At 45.7% G+C, this 26,201-nt stretch overlaps 1 protein-coding gene across 10 annotated transcripts in view; it reads left to right on the top strand.

The window, feature by feature from the left end:
• The window catches only part of MSI2 (musashi RNA binding protein 2), a 427,746-nt gene that overhangs the window by 114,876 nt on the left and 286,669 nt on the right, over positions 1 to 26,201 (top strand). The gene's annotated exons all lie outside the window — the stretch shown is intronic.

Below are 26,201 nucleotides of genomic sequence, written 5' to 3'. Positions count from 1 at the left end.
AGATAACTGCTATGAACATTTCGGTACATTTTTTTCTATCCTTTTTCATGGCAAAAGAAAAAAGGGCAAAAAATTATATAGAGACACAGGTATACACACACACACACAAATCATTGGCTAACCTGCCTTTATAACTTTATCATATTTTCCTCATTCACTGTTTTTATGTTGTGGTTTTTATTGTCTATGTGGTGTTGTGACTTACAATTATACTTTATTTGACCAAAGCCTGTTATTGAATAGTTAGCTGGTTAGTGATTTATTATTATTATTATAAGTAACATTGTGGAATATCCTTGTACATAACCCCTTAGCAACATCTCTGATCACTTCCTTAATATGTTTACCTAGAAGTGGAATTTTGGGGTTAAAGGCTATGGATATTTTGAAGGAGATTTTACATATAAATATATATGAAAAATATATAAAGGAGCTTATATATTTGAGATATATAATCTCCTTTACAATATCAAAAAATTTGTAATATATATACTTATATATAATCTCTTAAAATTTTTTTTATCTTACATTGGCCCCCCCCCGATAAGGAGAATGGTACTATTTTCTAACCTCACCAAAAGTTTGAGAGATTAACTTAATTTTAAAAAAAATTACTGTTTTTGTAAAAATGATGTGTTTACGGTAAACATTTTTATTTGTGCTGAAGGGGAAGGCTTAATTTAAAAAGATTGGGGTTTCTTGGATCAACTTGGACTAAATTGCTTATTTTAAACAGCCCTCTTCAGTGTAGTTTGGCAAAGCTCTCTCTTTCGGGTTTATTTGTTTACTTACCTACTTATCTTCAACACACTGACCTACCCACCTGTGTATCTTATTTGGTTAACATTTATCCAAGTTTGAAGATGGAAATAGTTTTCCTCTGAATCAGAACTTTCAGTGTAACTGTTCCAAGAAACCACCACCACAGATGTGGGAAGAGGGAAGAGAATGAGGAAGATTCCTGCTGTCTTTTTACCGCTTGGGTTTACAAATGTGGCAAATTTGGAAAATGTCAAAAAGTAGGAAAAATAAAATGAAACCTGAGATCTCACCACACAGAAATAATCATAGTCAACATATTGATATGTTTTCTCTTTTTGGAGGAAAAAAGTTACAGATGAACAGAAATTTGAAAACAAACTGTGCCTATTTTCTGTTTCTTTTATTACACATTTTATTATCAATGAATACTTTCTGCTGTAAAAAATATAAATGATAGAGAAACCAATAGTAGTGTTCCCCTTTCTAGAAGAAACTGTAAAAGGGTGTGCTGTTCATCGCCCCTATTCACGCTTTAAAGGAGATGTCCAGCTCCAGTTGAAAACGAAGTTTTCTCAGCTGGCAATCTAGTGTTTCTGAATGTGATTTGAAATCCGCCACCCCAATGAGAATGAGGACAGTTTTGTTTTTTTTCTTGCCAAGAGGGATCGATCGTATTGATTGACTGCAAAAATAAATTCAGAATTATGAAAATAAAGGGCATCTGGATTTAGAATTACCAAATATGGCTGGGCACAGGGGCTCACGACTGTAATCCCGACACTTTGTGAAGCCAAGGCAGGTGGATCACCTTAGGTCAGGAGTTCAAGACCAGCCTGGCCAACATAGTGGTAGAGACATATCTGTCTCTGCCAAAAAATACAAAAATTAGCTGGGCGTGGTGGTGTGTGTCTGTAGTCCCAGCCACTTGGGAGGCTGAGGCACGCTTGAACCCAGGAGACGGAGGTTGCAGTGAGCTGAGATTGCGCCATTGCACTCCAGCCTGTCAAAAAAAAAAAAAAAAAAACACCAAATATTAGGTGTGTTAAAATCCTGGGAGATCAAATTTCACCCTCTCATTTTACAGATAAGAAAACTGAGGCCCAACAAACATTAGTAATTGCCTCACCCCAGGTCAATCAGCCAGTTAGGAACAAAACAGATTTCAGGTTCTAGTTTGTGTCCTTTTTTCTTTTTAAATGAAGATATTGATCTATTTTTAAAAACAAGAACAAAGGCCGTGTGTTAGTCTAGTTTCAGTTGCAGAGAGCTGAATCCACTCCCATCTGGTTTAAGCAGAAAGGAATTTGTTTGAGGGCATTGAAATGCTTCCAGAAATCATCAGGAGATACACGGAAACCTCTAGGTTGTGCTTTTGGGAACAGCCCTCAGAGCTATGCAGCAGATCTGGGTCTTCAAATACCTACTGTCTCTTCTGTCATCTGGAAGTCCCCACCAAATTGGGAAGATGGTGCTACAGCTGCCAGGTTCAGAACCACGGCCGCACTGTCCCCATCCGAAGGCCTCCATGGCTGCCACTGTCCTGCTGTGATCTCCAGCAAAATAGGTTCTCTGTGACTAGTCAGTAGAGACACAGGATATTGCTGCAGAATAACCTAACACCTCCCTGGCCATGTTGCCAGGGCAAATAGTTAAAGTACGGAATATACTACTTTCCCTTTCATACCTAGCTGCAAGGGAACCTGGAATATTACTCCTTAATTTTTCAGATCCTGCATAACAGAAAGGCTTATGGCGAGGAGGTTGGACTGGATGATGGGGACCAATTTACCATGTCTACTTAGTAAACAGATCAAATGATAAGAAATAGACTTCAGTTCTGTGTTATGGCCATGCAAGGTAGACTGGCAGAGAAGCAAAAAACAAAAACAAAAAAGCAGCCAGACAACTAGAGAATTGTCCAGAATTTAAGACAGACAAAGACAGAAGCTATATGCAGAAACATAGCGTCAATAGGGTGGCAGCACTACATTGTACTGTTTTAGGATATATCATTTGAAGTCATGTTGCATTTTTGCAACCCTAGGCATAAGTGGTATGTGGTAGTTTATACTTAATGTGACTGAAATTCAATTCAAATCCAGTTCCAACTTGAGTATTGAAGTTTCCCTTTCTAGCCCTTGAACTTGTATCCTGATATTTGTCCCTAAAACTTTAACTTCCTCAGTATTTTTTTCCTGACCTTTTCCTGGTTTTATTTACCTTATACTATTGAGGAACCTACATTTTCCCTCAAATCCAAAATTTAAAAAGATGCTTGACAGGAACAGTGGCTCACGCCTGTAATCCCAGCACTTTGGGAGGCTGAGGCAGGTGGATCACCTGAGGTCAGGAGTTCGAGACCAGCCTGGGCCAACATAGTGAAACCCCATCTCTACTAATGATACGAAAAATTAGCTGGGCATGGTGGTGCAGCGCCTGTAATCCCAGCTACTCAGGAGGTTGAGGCAGGAGAATTGCTTGAACCCAGGAGGCAGAGGTTGCAGTAAGTCAAGATTATGCCACTGTACTCCAACCTGGGCGGCAGAGTGAGACTTCATCTCATAAATAAAAATAAATAAAAAAATGCTTATCTTTGATCTAGCAAGGAGACCACTTAGCATTTATTCCATGTACAATTGACATTTGGGATGTGCTTTAGGCAAGATGGCAGCCAGAGCACTAGTCTTGCCTGCTATGGGAATGATCATTTTGGTTTCCATCTCTTCAGCATCTCTAGTGAGACTTCAGGACACCCCTGAACATTCCCCATACAGATCGAACATCATTATTTGCTCTTCCTGGTCATTGCCAGCTTGTTGGTGTGGCGGCTGAGTGCCTGGTGTTCACACAGCTCTGAGTTTAGATTTGCCTGGGTTAATGCAGCATCTTTACTAAATGGTGAGGCTTATCCACAAACATCCAGCATGACTACATTGAAAATCAGACTTACGGGAGAAGAAGGAAGAGAGCACTAGATAGAGGGTCAAAAATGGAGCGAGAGATGGCACAAAGTGTAGTGATTAGCAAATTTAAGCCTCTGGCAAGCAGTGGTCAGCAGCCTTCCCAGGCCTCTAGCTAGTCAAGTAGGTCAGCCGCACTTCCCCCGTGGCTGTTTGTAAAACATTCTGCTTTGTGGTATAGAGCCAGGAGCCGAGGAGAGGAAACTCAAGAGGCAAAGATGCAGTTCTATCTTCAGAGGCATTTATTTTCCTATTCAGGTGGGTGAAGCCTTGCCAGGAAACAATTTCTGAGCAAGTAGAAATGGTGATGGAATACGGAGGATTGTATGCCAGGCAGCATGGAAGCCATGGGATCACGGGGTGGGGAGTGGGGCTGTGAAGCCAGCCAGAGCTTCTTGGAATAGTTGAGGGAGGAGGAAGAGGAGATGATGATGTAACATTATCACATTCTTCTACTTAAGAATTCAATAATGACTTCAGGCAGTGGATTTAAGGCCTGCCCAGCAAGAATGGAGGCACAGAGGCCACTCTGAGTGAACATATTTGGGGGACTCTGAGATACAACCATTTCGGGGAATGGGGAGTGGTGTTGAGTGCAAATAGGAGATAAATTTAGAGATAAAGGATGACGAGACTCCCCTGCCCCCATCCTTCTCCTTTCATTCGTGTTGCCCTTACAGGTAGATGTCTGTTCCTGTAGCCAAGGCACCCCAGGCCGCGTTAGCTGAGGCTCACTCTGACCGTCCAGGAGCAGCAGGCTGAGTCAGCCTGTCCCGCCTTTGAACTTGTGTGCAGCTGCTTGCTTTAATTAGATGATATGTGGGTTCCCTTATCTTCCTGAGAGAAGATTTCTCACTTTAGGTGATCGGCTATTGACGCCAATGTGGGATTAGAGTTCCTTCTCTCCAGTTTCCCCTCAGGCCCTGTTACAGGATGTCTGAGATAGGAAAATCACACGTTTGAACAAGTGGTGGGTGAGTTGCTTGGCAGGTCATCAAGACTGATACCTCCAGTGCCCTTTCAGGTTGACAAAGCACATTCACATAGAATCTGATTTGATCCCTGGAGAAAAGGTATACAATACTCTGGAAATGTCCCATTTCATAGATGAGGAAACTAAGGCTCAAAGGGATGAAAAGTCTTGCTCAGGGCCAAGTAGCCAGCAGACAGCAGGTCTGGGAACCCTATCCGGGTCTGGGAACCCTATCCCGGTCTGGATCCAATTTATTGCCCTCTCCTTCAGTGCAAGCTGGTGTCCACTGGGATTTGGTTTTCATTGCTCAAATCCCTTCTCACCTAGGTAGGGAGTCCCTGAAGGGCACACAGTCAAATGGGCCAAGCACGGCAGGTGAGACCCTGACTTCTCATGACCCCGTGTTCTGGAGTTGGAGAAACTTCTGCTAGATTGACTGGAGATCTGGGTCTTCGGTTGTGATTTTTCCATTCTCCTAAAGGTAGACAGCAGAAATAAAAATTCTGAGGCCCACCATTGTCTTCCTTACCCCTTTGAAGAGTTTTCTGTTTATGAGCAGCTGATTGGCTCAAACTTAGCCTTTCAGAAATAGCGTCTTCCTCTTTTGGGAAAATATGGCATCTCAGTTGCTTTCTAGACTCGAGAATATCTGCCCTTTGCCTTTGGGCAACATTTGCTGCCAAGACCTGCATGTCAATAAGATCCCACCTTCCCCTGGGTTCCTCCCACCCCCGACCCAGGAAAGGGGAAGAACATGGTCATTCTGGGTGTCACGTTGACCTACAAGTGCCTTTTTTTTTTTTTTTTTTTTGAGACGGAGTCTCGCTCTGTCCCCCAGGCTGGAGTGCAGTGGCGCGATCTCGGCTCACTGCAAGCTCCGCCTCCCGGGTTCATGCCATTCTCCTGCCTCAGCCTCCCAAGTAGCTGGGACTGCAGGCGCCCGCCACCACGCCCAGCTAATTTTTTGTATTTTTAGTAGAGACGGGGTTTCACTGTGTTTACCAGGATGGTCTCGATCTCCTGAACTTGTGATCTGCCCACCTCGGCCTCCCAAAGTGCTGGGACCACAGGTGTGAGCCACCGTGCCTGGCCCACAAATACTTTTTTAAGGTACTTGGGATAGTCAGTTCAGAAGGAAGGAATGAGCCAAGCCTGACTTCCCTCAGGTACGAGTCTGCTAATCTTTAACTCTGACTCGAATCAGGGCATCCACTTCTTTCCTTAGATATCCTTCTGCCCTGTTACATCACCTCATGTGTTGCATCACTGTGGCTGGCTCCACAGTTGGAATTCTGTGTTGGGGAAAGGACAGGGAATTTGGGGCTCTGCCCAGGTGAGCAGGGATTCTCCACAGTTCAGTCCAGCAAGTGTTTTTGGAAGGGAGGCCTCCTGTGCTCAGAGCTTCATGCCCCTTCAACTTCTCAGTGACCTGCCCTATGGAAGTCATCATCTTTACAATAAGGACTTCCGATATATTTGACTATATTTCCCTGGATTCTGCAAATGGCAGAATTTGGAAAGATATGCATTCATTTGTTCCCCCTTGCTCTTCATTACTTTTTAAAAAAAAAGCTAATTTGTTTTGATGAGTAGTAGAGAAGAAGGAGGATAGAACTAGATAGAACCTCTCTTCCACTCACTCCATCCCACTTCAGAAGTGAAGGCATGGCCAGGCGCGGTGGCTCACGCCTGTAATCCCAGCATTTTGGGAAGCCAAGGCGGGTGGATCACGAGGTCAGGAGATCAAGACCATCCTGGCCAACATGGTGAAACCCCGTCTCTACTAAAAATACAAAAAATTAGCCGGGCGTGGTGGTGTGCACCTGTAGTCCCAGCTACTCGGGAGGCTGAGGCAGGAGAATGGCGTGAACCTGGGAGGCAGAGCTTGCAGTGAGCCGAGATTGCACCACTGCACTCCAGCCTGGGTGACAGAGCGAGACATCGTCTCAAAAAAAAAAAGAAAAAAAAAGTGAAGGCATTATGGACATTCTTTTTTTTGAGGCGGAGTTTTGCTCTGTCGTGTCCCAGGCTGGAGTGCAATGGCGCACGCAATCTTGGTTCACTGTAGCCTCAGCCTCCTGAGTATCTGGGATTACAGGCATGTACCTCCATGTCCGGCTAAATTTTGTTTTTTGTTTTTATTATTTTTTTTGAGATAGAGTCTCACTCTGTTGCCCAGATTGGAGTGCAGTGATGTAATCTCAGCTCACTGCAACCTCCGCCTCCCGGGTTGAAGCAATTCTCCTGCCTCAGCCTCCCGAGTAGCTGGGATTACAGGCGAACGCCACCACACCCAGCTAATTTTTCTATTTTTAGTAGAGGTGGAGCTTCACCATGTTGGCCAGGCTGGTGTCGATCTCCTGACCTAGTGATCTGCCTGCCTTGGCCTCCCAAAGTGCTGGGATTACAGGCGTTAGCTACTGTGCCCGGCCAATTTTTGTATTTTTAGTAGAGGCAGGGTTTCTCCATATTAGCCAGGATGGTCTCGAACTCCTGGCCTCAAGCCATCCGCCTGCCTCAGCCTCCTAAAGTGCTAGGATTACAGGAGTGAGCCACCATGCCCGGCCCATTTCTTGTTTATTTTCTTAATTTCTTAGTTTGCCCAAGTTTAGGGGTGTTGGCATACCAGGCTTTGAGTGTGGTCCACTGGGGAGAAGGTTCCAGAGTGAACCAGCCACCCCTGAGGAAGGACTTGCCCCAAACTGAATTACCCCTCTGTGACTCTGCACCCAATGTGGAATGACTGGGACAGTAAATGAGTGGAAGCTTCTCACAGCGACGTGGGCCCAAAATGCTACCTGTGCTAAGTGGCTGAGTTTGTGTTATATGTGAGCCATCAGCCTGCGTGTGGGGTCTGCAGTCCTCTGACAGGGTTCAGTTGCCTACCTGGGTCTACCTCGCTTTTGCTCTTTTGCGTGTGTTCTGCAGACCGACCAGAGGTTGTTATTTCACTCTCCATCCCCTCATCAAACTCACCCACCCCAGACCCTTCAGGAACAAAACCCTGACATCCTCCCTCATGCATTTGTTGTGATCTCGTGTGGCCCTGCTCTCAGCTCACACCACTTCTCTTGGCTGCCGGGTTTCCGTGTTTTGAGAAAAACCTAAAAAAACTACCACCTGCCTCTACTACTCGATCTACTTTCCCCAAAGGGAGGGAAAGTCAGGGTTTCTCTGAGTCAGGGTTGAGTTTTCCCTCCCGCCCACCCTGGGCTGGGGGAGATGTGGTCTCTCACTGCTACTTTATGGAAGGGTGTCTTTATTCAATTTGACTGTTGCTATTATGTGGCGAAGCCTTCAATAAAAGTCGTGATTTATGAGATGTGTGTGGCTGCGGTTGTTTTTTCGTTTTCTTTCTTCTTCTTCTTCTTCTTTTTTTTTTTTTGCTTTGTCATCTATCAGGGAGAGTAAAGCCAGGCCTGATACTTTCTTGGCATATCCTGTGTTCAGTTAAGAATGTCAGCTGTCGGCCATCAGGAAGTTACTTCTCGGATTGGCTTCTCCTCCCTTTTACCTCTCACCACAGTCCCCTCTTGAAACAGGCAGAGGCCCCTGCTGTCCTGCAGGCTGGCGATAAGGGGCCTGCTGGATGCTGTGGGGAGAGAAGTGGGGCCCCTGGAGTGGCCCCTCGCCCTCTTAACCCTCCTCAGTGGCTATGCGTTCAGCACCCGGTCAGCTCTTGATTGTTTAATAGGAAGAGGCAGGCAGGGCTCTTCCAGGGGTTTCCAGAGTTTTCTTTGTTCTCGAATATGGTGACTCCCCACCCCTCCCAACTTCTCTTTGTTTTTTGGCCTGGCCACTTTAGAAATCCTTTCTTTTCTTGTCTTTTCTTTCTTTTTTTTGTTTTCGTTTTCCTTTTTCTTTTCTGCAAAGTATGTGCATGTTAGATAAAGGCTCTTGAATAGAAGGCCTAGCATATTGGGTATTGGCTGCTGAAAATAGGCTAATTGGAGATAGAAGCAAGTTGTCACAGAGGTGCCGTGCTAGGGGGTGGGAGGAGGATGAACCCCAGCCAATGCTAGGATGACTGTTTCCACCTCTCCCCTCTTCCCGCTCTTATTATTAGCTGTTTGCTAAAACGCACCCGCGTCTTTGTGGAGCCACCCACAATAGCATTAACCACGTTGTGCCCTGCATCTTAAGCACCTGGTTAAGGCCCCGTTCTACGTCTGGAATTGGTCCATGCTGAGCCCCCAGAGTGTGCATAAATCAAGTCTTTAACCCACAGCGGGCGGCCTGGGCGGGACCGTGGAAGGCAGGCCTGCTGAACTTGAGTGGAGTGTGTGCCCCTGGGTTTCTAAGCGGCGGCTTCTGAGGCAGAGCCACCCAGACTTTCATTTTGGTTAGTAGCGGTGCTTGTCAGCAAGTTAGAAACTTGGAAGGCCCCCATCGTTCTGGCCTCCTAACAGGGAGAGTGAAGCGGGGGCAAGCTGGGGGGGGACCTATAAGTGCCCACTGGGATTTATTCAAAGTGAGGTCTTTAGACAGTCCTTGGTGAAATGTGCTGGCCTAAAGGGTTAGTCCTTCAGCCCCCTACCCCCAAACAACCAAGTGGATGTGGGTTTTGCCTTCTAGATACCAACAGTCTAAGAGGGCAGGGGGATTCTGCTTTTGTGAGCACCTGGGTGCTTTGAATTTGGACATCTGTTACTCCTCCAGCACCAAGGGTAAAGTAGTTGGCTAGTCCTATACCTGACACCACCAGGTGTGTCCCTTCTCTCACTTCTGTGTGTGCTGATGTCCCTGTTACCCATGGAGATCTTGGCATCAAGTTATCCTTCTGGCTTTCTCTCTGGTGGTCTGTCTGTGCTCCCCCATCCAGGTTCTCAGGGGGTCTGCAGCAGTCCTGGCCTGGAATTCTGGCTCCCCTGACCCCCATCTTACACATACCCCCAGCTCCCACACCAGTGGCTCTTCCTTGGCCTGACCTCCCTTTCTTTTGCCTGGAAAACCCTATCCATTTACTTTTCAATTTTATTTTTATTTTGAGACTGGGTCTTACTCTGTTGCCCAGGCTGGAGGGCGGTGGCATGATCATGCCTCACTGCAGCCTCAACCTCCTGAACTCAAATGATCCTCCCACCTCAGCCTCCCAAGTAGCTGGGACTACAGGTGTACCACCACACCTGGCTAATTTTTGTATTTTTTTTAGAGACAGGGTTTCACCATGTTGCCCAGGCTGGTCTTGAACTCCTGGATTCAAGTGATCTGCCTGTCTCGGCCTCACAGAGTGCGGGGATTATAGGCGTGAGCCACCGTGCCTGGCCAAACCCACCCATTTTTAAATGGGTCATCTCAAATATCTCCCCTTCCTTGAAGCCTCTTCTGCTTTCTTCCCTCCCCAAGGCAGTGACCCTCCCTCCTCCCAGCCCTATGGCCTCTACTGGTTCTTTTAGGACCTGTTACCTTATTGTTCCCCCTGGTCCTTCTTGTTCCTGTCCTGTATGCCCCAGTAGCCGGTTACATATTGAGGGCAAGACTGTCGGTGTCACTGCTGTCCTATAGAACTTTCTGTGATGGAGGAAATGCTCATCTTAATGCACGCGGGCATGGAGCACTTGAAATGTGGCTAGGGTGACCATGAACTGAATTGCTAATGGCACTTCATTTTAATTAATTTACAATTTAACTTCAGTAGCCATGTGTGGCTGGTGCTATTCTGTGTGCATCTTGCTTATCTTTGTATTTTCAGAGGCCCTGGCACTGTATTCTGCTCACAAGAAAAGGCTTGAGAAATCACTTAGGTGTAGAGTCATGTGAGCTTATGCATTCTTTGCCTATTTTCCACGCAATTTGATTTTTAAGTTAAATTCAATAGACTATATACTTGAGCACCACCAGTGCTTTGGGGGATGCAAAGATGAAAAGACATGGTCTCTGCCTTCAAGGAACTTAAACCTAACGGGTAAATACTTAGTGATAATAGGAAGCAGAATGAAATGAAATGCCACTCTTCAGGAATAGTTTACATCCTGTGCAGGTGTAGAGAAAAGAATAGTGTATGTGACTGAGGGGTGCTGGGGAGATGCTTTAGGATGGTCATTTATTCATTCAGCAAATATTTATTGCATGTCACTGAATGGCCCAGGTACTGGGAATACATCTGTGGACAAAACAGACAAAATTCCTGACCAGAAAGCTTACTTTCTGGTAGGAGGGGGACAGATGAGAAATAAAACAAGCAAATTATAGAATGTGCTAGAAGATGAGAGGCTGGGAGAAGGTCTAGGGAGTGCTGAGGTGTGGGTGAAATTGAAGTTTTCAGTAGAGTAGTCAAGGAAGGCCTAGTGGAGACGGTGACATTTGAGCACAGACATTTGGACCAAGACTTGAGGGTCTGAGAATCGTGATAGGAGGTAAAGACAGGTGGGAGGATATTCCTGGGTGAGGGAACAGCTTGAATGAAGATCTGGGGTGTGGAAATGTGAGCAGTGGTCAGAGACATGTGGTTGGAGCATAGAGGGTAGACAGAACAGGAAGATGAAGCTTCAATGTTAGTTGGGAAACTGATAACAAAGGGCTAGAAAACCCTGCTGGCAATTTTTGATGGCTCTGCAGATATCCTGCCTCCCTGATTAAAATATTACCCCCTCCACCCACGAGGACAGTGGTCCCAGTTATTACTTCTGTTCTTCCCATAGGGATTTATTCCAAGTAGCTGCTCAGAAATTGTGTTTATTAAAGGACAGTTAAAACTAAGCCAAATGTCTTATGATGAAATTTTGAGAAAGCAAAAGTCTAGTAAGATCAGGTCTCTCCTTTGGGTAATTGTACCGTTGGCTCTTATGCTATTTCTAGGCATCTCTTTGTGCAGACTGAGTACTCTGCTATGTCCCAGGTGTCTCAGTCCCTGTGTTTGAACATGTTCATTTGCCCTGGATTCACTTTGGGACACAGAGAAGGTTTGAGGAAGAAAGGGCCTGTGAACAGCAGGAACAGGGTGGAGGACCAAGGAGGCTTGTAGAACAGGGTCTGTGTCCAGGGAGAGGAATGCTTCATTTCCCAGCAAGGACAGAGACCCAGAGACTTAATGGCTGGACAGGAAATGAGTTGTTCTGAGCCACAGATGCCACTTGGAGAACAACTATACAAGATTATCATAGTTTTAGATGTACCCTGAGTTTTAAGAATTCAGATTTTGCCTAGGAAGAGGAGGAGGGCCTTTGGCAAGGGCAAGAAAGGCCTCTTAAAAATACATCGCCCATCAGCCTGTTTTAAGGTGGCTGTTTGGAACTACTGACATTTACAATGATAATAGATATAAAAACCATTTCTAGGCTGGGTGCGGTGGCTCATGCCTGTAATCCCAGCACTTTGGGAGGCCAAGGCGGGTGGATCACCTGAGGTCAGGAGTTCGAGACCAGCCTGGCCGACATGGTGAAACCCTGTCTCTACTAAAAATACAAAAAAGAATTAGTGAGGCATGGCAGTGCATGCCTGTCATCCCAGCTACTTGGGATGCTGAGGCAGGAGAATCGCTTGAACCCAGGAGGCGGAGGTTGCAGTGAGCCAAGATTGCATCACTGCACTCCAGCTTGGGCAACAGAGCAAGACTCCGTCTAAAAAAAATAAAATAATAAAATAGAAATCATTTCTACCCAGAAAAAACTGACATTTTAGACTCCTGCCTTTCTAAAGGCAGAGTTGACCACTACAAGCATATGGTGGTGTGCCTTGGGGGTGGTTATCATATTTATGGATAAATCTCTCAATGCCATCAGCAGTGAGGTTTACCCCCAGTGAATACTTACAACTAACCAGAGACTGCCAGGTCACTCCACGGCTTGGTGCACCCATGGGCCTGTCTGGGAGACTTGCTCACATGGCAGCTCAGAGTTTGCTGATAGCTGCATGTAGACTGCTGGCGCAGCAAGCACCCAGATCCATCATGGGAAGTGTGTGGCTGAGATCTGGATCCATTGAAACTGAAAACTGACTCTTCATCCTACTAAACATCTTTGTGATATTGAACACTGTTGACCCTTCCTTTCTATTTGAAATGGCCTGACTTCTGTGTTATAGTTATTGTTGCTGTGGAACAAATTACCCTCAAATTTAGCAGCTTCAGGTAACAATTTTATTATGCTCATGGAGTCTCAGGTCAGAAATTTGGATGGGGCATAGCAGGGACAGCTGGTTTCTTTTTCACCTGGTGTAGGACCTCAGCTGGGAAGACTTGAAATCAAGGGGAGACATGATGGCAAGGGGCTGGAATTATCTGAAGGCTTGTTCACTCATATGTCTGGCTCCTGAACTGGGATGATTCAAAGAATGGAGCTCCTACATGTGGTCTGTCTATGTGGTTGGGCTTCCTTACAATATGGTGGCTTCAGAGGAGTGGGACTTCTTGCTTGGTGGCTCAGGGCTCCAAGTGTAAGTGTTCTAGTGAACAAGCTGGAAGCTGCAGCACCTTTTTATGACTCAGCATTGAAATTCATGTTCATCCCTTCTGCTGTCCTCTGTTGGTTGAAATAGTCAGAAGCTCCCTCAGACTCGAGGGGAGGGACAGAGACCAAGGAACCATGTGCCGCAATTGGCAAAGCAGTTTTTCTTCCTCCTCCCTTAGTTCAGTGAGTGGTGCTTTGGGTTTCCAAAAGATGCTGGCTAACTCCTGAAACTGTTCTTGTCCTTGCTTTTACTCTACCCCATCATCACATCCACTCCCATGATTTCAGTGGCCACTAGATGTTGGTGAGTTTAGTCTGATCTTTCTCTTGAGTTCCAGAGCAGATACACAGATTGTCCTACAGACACTGAAAATTTAACATACTCAAAGTGAACACATTTATCTTTCCTCTGCAAACCTGCTGCTTCTGCATCCCCTATCTCAACTGGTGACACCACCATCAGCCACCCAGTAAACTCAAGACCGCTTTCCCTCCTTTCTGCCTTTGGCCATTTACCCAGTCCTGATAATTTTGTCTCCTACTCTCTCTTAAATCTTTTCCCTTTGTTATGCAAATGATCCTTGCTTTAGTTCAGGGTCCCTTCATCTTGAACTATTATGATAAGCTCCTAACTGTTCTTACAGGCTCTATTTTCAACCTCTCAGATCCATCCTCTACAGAATAACCTATCTAAAACACAAAGCTGGTCATGTTATTCCCCAGCTTAAAATGGTTACCCTTTGTCTACAGGATGAAGTCCAATCTTCTTTGTTATGGTCTGCAAGACTTCTTGTGATATAACCCTTGTTCGTGTCTCCATCCTCATCTCCCCTCAGACCCTCCTTTTCACTTGACTTCTAGCAATCCGAAAGTTTAGTGCCTGAAACAAGCAATGATATTCCATGCTGCTGTGACTCTGTCTGCCCTTCTCTCTTGTCTTCCTGGAAAACTTCTGCTCATTCGAGACGAGCCTGGCCAACATGGTGAAACCCCATCTACTAAAAATACAAAAAACTAGTCAGGCATGGTGGCACATGCCTGTAATCCCAGCTACTCAGAAGGCTGAGGCAGGAGAATCGCTTGAACCTGGGAGTTGAAGGTTGCAGTGAGCTGAGATAGTGCCATTGCACCCCACCCTGGGCAACAAGAGCAAAACTCTGTCTCAAAAAACAAAAAACAAAACAAAAAAACTCCTGCTGCTCATCATTTCAAACCCTAGCCAAGCATCTCCTCTTTCAAGCCTGCCCTGACTCTACTGACATAGTTCATCTATTTCCCTGACTGGTCTGACTTCTGTGTTATAGTTATTGTTGCTGTGGAACAAATTACCCTCAAATTTAGCAGCTTCAGGTAACCATTTTATTACACCTGTCTCTTTTGCATACCATACCATGGTGTGTGTTAGGTGTCTGGGAGATCTTCAAGGGCACAGAACGAAATCTTGCCGTTTGGGATCCCAGGTCCTGTTAGGTGCGCATTAATGGTTGATGTCGATTGGAATGAATCAGGAGTAGGTAATACAGACAATGGCAGTTGTCCTAGAATCTATGAATGCCAGTGGTTTCTGGCCCTTCCCTATTTTACTTGACCTTTTGACTGATTTCTTATCAAGAGTCACCAATGGTCTTTTTTAGATATAAAGATACCCCTATCGAATCACCAGCTGTGCGTGTCCAAGTAGCCTGGAAGGGTTTGTCTGACTTCGTCTAACTTCATCTTCTGATGTTCTAACTTTATCTTCTAACATCATCCTCTGATTGTGGCACTTTCTGCTTGGGTCCTCAGTGGCTGCTGAACAGAACTTTGGCCAGCTGTTCTTCGTAGGAACAAAGCCTTTTATCTTCTTAGTGCTTGTGCCCAGTGTAGCAGTGAGGAGTGTTTGGGATTACCTGAGGGGAAAGAGAGAAAACAAGTAGGGTGTCCAGGAACCTAGAATAATCCACAGAGTAATTCAGAACAGGGAACATTCATCCAGCATTTGTCCAACCCATATTTATTGAATGCCTACCATGTGCTAGGCATTCTTTTAGGTGCTAGGAATACAGGGGTGCACCAAACAGACGCAAGTCCTTAACTTCCATTCTAGAGGGTGCATTGACCACAACCCTTCTGAAGCTTCCATTCTGGAGGGTGCATTGACCATGGTCCTCCCTTCTGAAGCCTCCATGCTGGAGGGGACATTGACCACGACCCTCCCTTCTGAAGCCTCCATGCTGGAGGGGACATTGACCACGACCCTCCCTTCTGAAGCTTCCATGCTGGAGGGGACATTGACCACGGCCCTCCCTTCTGAAGCTTCCATGCTGGAGGGTGCATTGACCACGGCCCTCCCTTATGAAGCACACCTTCTGCGGGGCATCCTGATGGCAGCTAATTTGACTATGAGTCCCTAGCCCAGTACCTTGTACGTAGCAGACACTCAACAAATGTTTGTGGAGGGAATGATTAAGTGTTGTTGGACAAATGAGGTTTAACTGTACAGATTTTTCTTTCTTGAGGGAAGGGAACCAGATTTTGTTAAGTGCTTGCCAGGTGCAGGGCAATTTCCCCTTAGAAGACCCTGGGCTTCCAGGCAGAAGTGCCCTTCAGAGAGAGCCACACGCCATTTGCTGGGCCATGTGTCTGATTTGACAGCCCTCCAGGGTGAACTACAAAATGAGCCCGCCATGTTCCGGCTGACAGCTACAGGTCCCCAGTTGCCTCTTTGCCTCAATAAACAGCCAGCCCAGACCAGTTAGCTGGGTTGGGCGCATTGGGGAATATATCTTTTCCTTTTTTCTTTTTCATTGTTTGGTTGGCCTAGTGCAAGTGTTTTAAATAGAACAGACATCATGGCTATAAAACATCTGTAACACTACACATTTAGTAAAGTTCCTGGCGGACTGAGTTCTGTTTGATTGGTGATATTTTTGCTGCGACTGTTGTTTCCTTTTCTCTTCTGTTTATCCCTCTGGAAAATAAGTTTTCTTTTATGTGAGGATTTATAGAAATATGTTCCTGGCATGTGGAGAGCATGGATGTATTAGGATATTGGTGTAGCAGAGAAATATTACCTCCGAGGCATGGCCAGCTTTATCTCATAGAGAGTGATCTTCCTAATGTGCAACAGTCTGTTACTCTTTACAGGGTCAGGAGCTACCTAGGTTAAGGCAGGTAAAGACACTGCCTTGTGTTGAGATAGCATATCATTTTTGCTAGAGCATCTCTAACCATTGGAAGTTGATGGGCTGGAGATGGATTGATTCAGGGTGGTGTCTGAGAAATCAAGGGTAGTAGAATTCATAATAATTAGTATTTAATTTACAGAGTGTGTGTCATGCCTTTTCCAAGTACTTTTCCTTCTGTTGTTTAGCCTATAAAACAGGCAGGGAAGGTTTGATCCCCATTCACAGATGAGCAGACAGAGGTGAAGTCACTAGTGGGGAAGGGAAGGTGGTGGGGAGGGGGAAGAGGGACTGAATTGTGTGCCTGTCATTCCAGTCCATTCCAAATAAGCATGTTTCATGTGTTATCTCTTTTAATCCCATTTTGTAGAAGGAACAAGTTTAGAGAAGCTCAGTCACTTGCAGTGATCACCTAGTAAAATGCATTACAGGATCGGGTTGCCTGAGTTTGTCCTCTTTCCACTCTTTCAGCCTGCTCAGGGCACTGGGATTGGAACCTGGCCTTCCAATCTCCAAAATCTTCAAATCTGATGCTCTTTTCAGCCTCTATGGCCCTCTTGGGTTTGGAAAAATCATCTTCCGTCCTTAGAGGGTTGAGACATTCAATAAAAGGCAGAGAGACTTGCTCATGATGATTTTGGCCTCTCTCTTTTACTACAAGCCCTTCTTTGGGTTTCCCCCTTTTCCCTCAAAGGAAGTTACTTGTGGAGGATGGAAGAGGCCAGATCAGCATATCTGGGCTGGGGGGAATTTGACTTTTTTTCTTGATAGGTAAAATTTATGACTTAACAGATGGCTGAGTGTATTTCCAAAGACCACTGCGCTCAGGGTGCAATGTGCTTATCGCTTCTTATGCCTTCCCCACCTGCCCCCACTTGCTCTCTTGCTCCTGGGGTGTTTCTGGAACAGTAGAATAGCTGGGCAAGAAGGGACCTGCTGGTGGGGGAGCTAATCCTAGCCTGCATGCGGGTTGCTTAGGACTGCTGTCCAGGTGTCTTGCTCCTGGTTCATGCCTTTTTCTCTACTTCCTTGTCAACATCTAAGTGTTAAGATCACCCAGCCTCCCCACCCAATGGCCCTACTCTTTTTTTTTCTTTTTCTTTTTTTTGGAGATGTCTTGCTTTGTCACCCAGGCTGGAGTGCAGTGGTGCCAACTTGGCTCACTGCAACCTCTGCCTCCTGGGTTCAAGTGATTCTCATGCCTCAGCCTCCCGAGTAGCTGGGATTACAGATGTGTACCACCACACCTGGCTAATTTTTGTATTTTTAGTAGAAGTGGAGTTTCGCCATGTTGGCCAGTCTGGTCTCAAACTCCTGACCTCAAGTGATCCACCTGCCTCTGCCTCCCAGAGTGCTGAGATGACAGGCGTGAGCTACCGCACCTAGCCCCTGCTCTTCTTCTTCTTCTTCTTCTTCTTTTTTTTTTTTTGATGCGGAGTCTCACTCTGTCACCCAGGCTGGAGTGCAGTGGTACCATCTCAGCTCACTGCAACCTCCGCCTCCCAGATTCAAGCAATTCTTCTGCCTCAGCCTCCCAAGTAGCTGGGACCACGGGCATGTGCCACCACACCCAGCCAATTTTTGAATTTTTAGTACAGACGGGGTTTCACCATATTGGCCAGGCTGGTCTCGAACTCCTGACCTCATGATCCGCCTGCCTTGGCCTCCCAAAGTACTGGGATTACAGGTGTGAGCCACTGCGCCCGAGCCCCCTGCTCTTCTTTTTAATAGCTGGATTGAAAAGTCACTCTCCCGTTTAAACCCCACAGAGATTCAGCCTTCCCGTTGGGCCTGGCCTATCCTCCTTGCATCCCACAATGTCTTATGCTGCAGTCTTTTGGGACCACTAACAGTCCTTCTGCCAGACAGGCTGCAAAGGCCCTTCTCCCCTTTCTTCCTGGCTCTCCCCTGCTAACCTTTAAGCTGCAGGTCATGCCCAGCCCTGTGCTCTCACAGCTCTACCATACTAGAACTAACACAGGCTCTTACTTGAATGTAAGCATCTTTGGAGCAGAGATGAGGTCTCATGCAGTGCTTGGCACATAGTGGGTCCTCACAACAGGTTTGATGAGAGAGTGGATTAATGAACATGGCTTGCCACTGGAGACACTCTGCTGCCATTTCTTTTCTTACCCTCTTGGTCTTTCTCAGGACTCAGCAAACCTTTTTTCAACACCTACTATGTGCCAGGTGCATTAAAATAATTTGATGCTTACAGCAGCTCTGTGACATATAGGTATTGCCCCCACTTTATGCGTAGTTTGCCTAACATTACCCAGCTAGGACTCAAGTCCAGCAGTTTCTTGTTCAAATCCCAGGCTCCTTCTGTTCTTCTGTGGCTCTTCACCCCTCATGCTCAGGAAGGGTTTTAATGAACAAGAATCTGAAGGCCAGGCATGGTGGTTCACTCCTGTAATCCCAGCCCTTTGGGAAGCTGAGGCAGGAGGATCATTTGAAGCCAGGAGCTTGAGACCAGCCTGCGTAACATAGCCAGACCCTGTCTTTACCAAAAAAAAAAAAAAAAAAAAGAAAAAGCCAGATGTGGTGGTGTGTGCATGCTTGTAGTCTCTTCTACTCAGGAGGCTGAGATGGGAAGATTACTGGAGCTCAGGAGTTAAGGCTGCAGTGAGCTATAATCATGCCACTGGCCTCTGGCCTGGGTAACAGAGCAAGACCCTGTCTCAAAAAACTTGGCTTTTGTTGAGGCCTCCATCCTTGCCATTTTTCCCGTTAGATGGCAGAAGCAGCTTCTTACAGAGCCCTGGCTGCATATTAGAATGTTCTGGGGAGTGTTTAAAAATACTGATGCCCAGGTCTCACCTTGAACCAATGAGATCCCTGAGGGTGGGGCCCAGGTATCAGTAAGTTTTAACGACCCCCACCCTGCAGGCCATGCGAACGTGCAGCCAGAATTGAGAACTTCTGCACTACAGGAGTGTCAGTGTGTGGATTAGGTAAAACTTGCTCATCAGAAACTGATTGCCACGTACATCTAAAATATGGTAATGAAGGTAATCAAGGCTAAGGGTTGAGGCTGCCATTTGTTCTTTTCGTGAAATCAACTGGAGGGTTTGGGGGATGGGGTAACTTGGCTTTAGAACCTGCCTACCAGCAAAGTTTTTATACACTCGCTCCTAAGAAGAGCAGGCCAGATTGTTGCTGATGAGAACAGGCCTCGTTCTGGCAGGTGGCTCCCAGTTTACTGGAGAGATGGGCTCTGGAAATCCTCCCTTGGTCTGGCTTCTCTCTGAAGCTTGGTTTTCCTTAAGTTGTCGTGTATCTGAGGGTCTGTAGTCTCGGCCATTCCTTCTAACATGGTTTCTCAGCCTGTCTATGATGTTTCCCAAATGTCATAGTGAAGGACTCAGAGGTTCCCCAAGATGATAGATCAGGGGGTGGCTATTTACTTCTGTTTACAGGGAACTTTGACATGCTCAACTTTTGTGTAGAAACCATTTTCCCTGGTAGTTGCTACCCAGATAAACGGAAATGTTTTGGGAAAAGAGCAATTTGGGAGCTCTGAGCTTGTCACCAAGGTTGTGTGTTCCTAAATCCTGCAGGCTGTACTTGGGCTGGTTTCTTTTACCCTGAGCACAGCCGGTGTGAAGAGCCTCAGGCATTTCTCAGCCTGGAAATAGGCACTGAGGAGATTCCAGCCAGGAGGAGAAGCTGGGAGAAAGGTTGCGCTGGAGGAGACAGAACCCTTGTGTGGATGGTGTTCTCAGGGTTACGATTTCACATTTGTTGTTTCAGCTTGTGTTATTTCAGCCAGGGTCCTAGGCCTGTTTTATAGAACGGAGAACGTGAGGCTCGGAACTGTTAGGAGACTTGACCCAACCTCATCTGAGAAACCAGGGTCAGTTATTTAGCATGTCTCAGTTTACATAGGTGTGCTTGAAAATGGGAACTTCCTATTGTTGTTGTATTTGTATCATTTCTGTAGGCAGAATGACCTTGGGCCTGTGCTTTAGTCATGGGACCCTGAGACCATCGTGCCACCATTTCTGGGGCCCTACCCCTCACCGTGAGTCATCTGTGCATCTTCAGAAGAATTCCACCCTGGGTGGGCAACTCGGGCTCCCACTGCTGGAGTGACAGGCACAGATGGAAAGACTGAGTTCATACCAACCCCGCCATCCCGTCTGGCTCTTTCTTTCCCACCTCTTTCTGAGGTTTATTAAGAATCTGCTTTGGCTGCCTTTCTCATGCTGGGGCTTTGGAGGGGCCTCTTTTGTATGCAGAAATGCACGACTTCCTCGCAGATTCAACAGCAGTGAAGGTTTCTTACTTAATTTTGCTTAATACCACTGTTGTAAAAGATTATGGGTTTTAATTGCATCAGTGTATTGGTAATCATTCAAACACTTGAGAAAGTCTTTGGGGTCTTCCCCATAGTGGGTCTGAATCACCGTGTGGTGAGCACTGGGGGGCAGTGGCTCCCAGAGGGATGGAGTGATGGAGAAACTGCCTGCGGATGCAGAGCAGCCTGGGTGCCTGTGATTGGAATGACGGCTAGCCAGCCACCTCGCTCTGCAGCGCTTGATGCAGGGATCATGATCCTTAATTTCCTGTGCTTTCCAAGGCAGCCCTCATCTCTCTACCTTTGTCGGTTACCTCCCCCAGCCCCCAATAGGAGTCAGTGCTACTGTTTAGGATATTACTCTCTGATACTAATCTGTGGACAGGTCACCCCTGTGGCTGCGGCTTTTTCCCTAGAGTAAGAGGAAGTAGTATTTTTTAAATTAGCCTAGGAGGGAGCCAGGTACAGAGCTCTGAGATGAGGGTGGGGAGCTTCAGCTCCCAGCCGAAGCATCCTGATCATTTCATTACAAGATCACCTTCTCCTGTAGGTGAGTTTCTGTTGTTTTAATCAGAGGTAACGTTGTGCCCTGACTACGTTGTATAATTGTGTGTGAATTATATTCCAACTCCATATAGGCAAGGGCTATTTTTTTCCTTCCAATTTTAAAGCTATTTAGAGGGAAGGCCAAATTGTAGCTTGAACCCTGGTGCTCTCTGGCTAATAGCTATATACAGGGAGGGAGAACTTGGAGGAACATTTGGGGTTATATTTGTAATTAGTTTCCTTTGAAGTTAAATTAATTTTAGCAATCGGCAACGTAAAATATTGTTATACCTTTTTCCAGTGGTCACCTGTGGGTGACCTGAGGCCTGTGGAATTGATGAGAGACGAAGTGGTGGGAATGGTGGGCAGGCACACTTTCTTGGACATATGGGCTTATTTTAAGTCATTTTTGCATTCAGACTCTTGGCTTAGGGATCTCTCTGGCCTGTCATTTTTTTTTGACAGCTTTATTGAGATATAATTCAAATACCATATAATTCACTCATTTAAAATGGTGCAATTCAATGGATTTTAGTATATTCACAGATATGTGCACCCATCACCACAGTCAATTTTACAGCATTTTTATCACCTCAAAAAGAAACTGCATACCCTTTAGCCATCACTCCCTCCCTCTCCCCTGGCTCTATGCAACTACTAATTTACCTGCTGTCTCTACAGATTTCCCTATTATGGACTTTCATTTGGATGGAATCAAATACAGGTTGAAGATCCCTAATCTGAAAATCCAAAATCCAGAATGCTCAAAAATCTGAAACTTTTTGAGTGCTGTCATGGTGCTCAAGGGAAATGCTCGTTGGAGCATTTCAGATTTTTTATTTTTGAATTAGAGATGCTGAACTATTGAGTATAATGCAAATATCCCAAAATCCAGAAACATTTGAAATCTGAAACACTTCCGGTTCCACACATTTCAGATAAGGGATACCCAAACTGTAATATGTGATGTTCTGGGTCTTGCTTGTTTCACTTGGCATAACGCTTTCAAGGTTCATCCATGTTGCAGCATGTGTCAGTACCTCGTTCCTTTTTACAGTTGAATAATATTCTATTTATGGATGTACCACATTTTGTTTATCCATTCGTCTGTTGATGGATATTTGGGTTGTTCTATTTTTTGGCTGTTGCTGCCATGAACACTTGTGTGAAAGTTTTTGGGTGGATATAGGTTTTAATTTCTCTTGGGCATATACTAAGGAGCGGAATTGCTGGATCATATGGTAACACTATGTTTGTTTATTTATTTATTTATTTATTTATTTATTTATTTATTTATTTATTTTTGAGATGTTTCACTCTTGTCACCCAGGCTGGAGTGCAATGGCACGATCTTGGCTCACTGTAACCTCCGCCTCCCGGGTTCAAGTGATTCTCCTGCCTCAGCCTCCCAAGTAGCTGGGATTACAGACGTGCACCACCATGCCCAGCTAATTTTCGTATTTTTAGTAGAGATGGGGTTTTGCCATGTTGGGCAGGCTGGTCTCAAACTACTGACCTCAGGTGATCCACCTGCCTTGGCCTCCCAAAGTGCTGGGATTACAGGTGTGAGCCACCATGCCCAGCCTGGTAACGCTATGTTTAATCATTTGTGGAGCTGACAGACAACGCTATGTTTAATCATTTGTGGAGTTGCCAGACTGTTCCCAAAGCAGCTGCACCATTTTAAATTTCCACCAGGAAGATCTGGCTTGTCGTTTTTGCATCTTTGCTGCAAAATTAGAAAAGGTGAAGACATACCTGCTCCTTATGGTGCCCTCAATCCTCCCCTTTTTCCAATTGTTTTTTTTCTTATGGAAAGAAAGAAGATGACACAGTAGCAAATGAAGGTGTTAGAGCAGTGAATAGGAAGGGCAAGATTTGGATTCTCCGTTTGTCACTCCATACGCTGTTTGATTTTGGATGCTTAACATTTCTGATTCTTGGTTTCCTTATCTGTGGAAGAGTGGCTGGGACCTGTCGTAAGATTGACATGAGGACTAAGTCAGGCAACTCATGGGAAGTGCATAGCTCAGGCCTGGCCCACAGATGATCTACAGTGAGGGCAGAGAATTCTAGGCAGGGAAGCAGACACCAGTAAAAGGGCTTTTCCATAGGGGAAAAGTATATCTCAACATCTCAGATTTTATTAGGCAGGAGCCTGCCCTTGCGTAAACCCTGGCCTTACTTTCATCATGTGTTTTTATCAGAGGAACTTGAATCCTTGTGTCACCTTTGGGTTGCTTCTCCTTACAGGTGGCTTTGTCCTTCCCATTCCTTACCTCAAGACAGGTGTCATTTGACCATTTAAGGCAGAGATGTCCTCCCTGTGGCCTCTGCCAGTGGGCGTGACTTGCCTTGCTTGGGTGGGTGTGATGCCCTCTTCCCCCATAATTGATAGAGTTTCCATGTGGACTGTGGCTCTGCTGTCACCAGAAAAAGGTGAGGTCAAGGCAGTGGTGTCCTTGCACTTCTCCCGAATAGATCTCTGTATTAGTTTTGTGGGACAGCTGTAACAAATTACCACACACTGATTGGTTTAAGAAATAGAAATATAGTCTTTCATAGTTCAAGAGTCCAGAAGTCTGAAATCAAAGTGTCAGCAGGACTGGTTCCCTCTGGAGGCTCTGTGGGAAAAACTGTCCCATACCTCTCTCCTAGCTTCTGGTGGTTGCCAGCAATTCTTGGTGTTCCTTGGTTTTGCAGGCACATCACTCAAGGCCCTGCCTTCATCTGCACATGGCCACCTTCTTTCTGTGTCTGTTTGTCCTCTTCTTAGAAGGACACCCGTTACTGGATTTAGGGCTTACCCTATGTCCAGGATAACTTCATCTCAAGATTCTTAACTAATTACATCTGTAAAGACCCTGTTTCCAAATAAGGTCACTTTCTGAAATTCTAGATGGACACGAATTTTGGAGGAACTCTTTTTGATCCAACCCAGTCTCTTTTCCACATGTGATCCTAGAAACAGTTGGAGAAGATGCCCAATACCTGACCTGTGTTCTGACTTTGCAAGCTAAGTAAGTTTGCCACTGGATTCAGATGTGATGGTGATAGTAGTTATGGTAGTGATGAAGGTGGCAGGAGGGTGGCTCCGAGGGTGATGGTGGTAGAGTTGGTGGTGGCAAGAATGGTAGTATTGGCAGTTGTGAGGGTGAGGGAGGATGGGAAAAATATGGGGAGAAGTAGGGATTTTAGAGGGGAGGTACCTTGAATGAAACACCTTGGGGAATGGGGCCTTGGTGTTCGGGAGTTCTGTGATCTCAGGCAGCCGTGCTCGAGGGTCTGCCATACAAAGATTGGACTTAATTCTCAAATGCAGACTGATAGGAGAAGACTGCCACATTGGCAGATACATAGGATTTCATCCTGGATTCTGAATTTGGTGAGCACTTTTGTTCTTCAGTGTCACTGGACAGGATGGGGTAATAGACAGAGCCCTTGTCTGAGCCTGGGAAAGCTGTCCTCCTAACTACCTGCCTTGCCTTTAACTAGCACACGAGTCATCTCATTGACTTGACTTTTCCATCCGCACAATGGGGAGGATGAACTAGAAGGTTTGCAGCATCCTACCCAGTGCTAGCATTTTAACATCTTTCCTGGGCTTTCTCCACCTTGGGGTTCCCACAGATGAGGCATCATCTGCAAACAAGCCTGTGTTCTTGGGGAGTGAAGATGGCTTACATTTTTTCATCATGGGGAATTTGAACTCTTTTAAGGAACATGATAATAGCCAGAGCTGATTTAATTTCTGTGGGCCTTTCTCATACTCATTTAAGGCTCTCCAGAGCCATTTCCTGCCTTTTCATGTATTTGTTCTGATTAAGAAATATTTGTTTTTTTTGGTGTTTGTTTTGTTTTTGTTTTCCGTGTGTGATAATGAATATCTTTAGGCCAGTGCTGTTGGAATTAAGTTTTCCCTTTAATCTCATTTTTAAAAGTAGTTTCTCTTTTCTAACCTCCCCTTACCCCACTCTGCCTTCAACACACACACAAAACACACACAGCACACACACCACACATGCACACACACACACACACCCCATTTGCTTTATCCTATTTTATAAAAATACAAACAGTGGTCCCATTCCTAGTGACCGTTTCTGATGGAAACACATTTTTTAAAAGGGAATTTTTTTAACTTAAAAAGCCAGCTCTCTGTTTAGAGGCAGGGAGGTGGAGTGCTCTTTGCAGCTCTGGTTAGTACTGGCTTTGGCCAGTTCTTACGTGTAAACAGCAATTTTCCAAACTGGAATGGGTGCTGGGGTTTTCTTTATGGAGCCAAGGGGTATGTGGAGAGCAGCGGTGTTTAGTTAAATTACAGGTCTAGATGCAGAACTTTCCAGCAATGATTTGTGAGAGCCTGAACACTCCCCACTGCCCTTTGTGCACACAGGCAAGAGCGCACACACGCACACATGCACACGGACACCTCCTGCTTCCCAGAGTGACACCTTAAACCATAAAAGGAGGGGCGCCTGCTGGGAGAGGGGGCTGTCCCCACATGGTGCAAGGCTGTCGGGTAGGTATCTGGTGTCTCTAGTGGTGGGAAGCACTCACATACCAAAATGTTATCCGCAACCTCTCCACTAAAACTCCAAGCAAAGGAAATTTAAGATCAATTTCCTAATGGATTTTGGACTGAGCTCCCTGAAACAGATGGGTAGCTCTCCATCTCAGTTCACTGTGGAGCTGAGTGGGGCCATCTGAGCATTTTGGGATACAGTGGCTGCTTCCCTGTACCCTATATGGGTACTCTACTGGTGTTAAGGCTGCAGGTTAGGAAACAGTTACCTGAAGGGCCTATCCTAGGAGGAAAACAGGTGGCTCTCTCTTCACTGGGTAAAGAGGATTTTTGTTTTTTTGTAACCCAAAAGGAGTATAGAACCCAGGGGCCTGCCTTGTCCAGCTCACTGTGTCCAGGTTTAAAGTTCCAGGGATACTGAATGGTTCCTTAGGTAAATGGAAGCCAAGACTCAAGGAGTGGGACTGGAGTTGACCCAAACACACACCCATGCATGTGCATATACATGTGTGTGCACCCTCATGTGTCCATAGAAACCTTGCATAGTATTGATGGGAATTCGAGGACCTCCATTTAGTCCCACT

The sequence above is a fragment of the Gorilla gorilla genome, chromosome 4 (assembly GCF_029281585.2).
Source record: "Gorilla gorilla gorilla isolate KB3781 chromosome 4, NHGRI_mGorGor1-v2.1_pri, whole genome shotgun sequence".
Classification (NCBI taxonomy): Eukaryota; Metazoa; Chordata; class Mammalia; order Primates; family Hominidae; genus Gorilla; species Gorilla gorilla.
The sequence above is the reverse complement of the archived record's forward strand: the minus strand, read 5'-3'. Positions and strand labels throughout refer to the sequence as shown.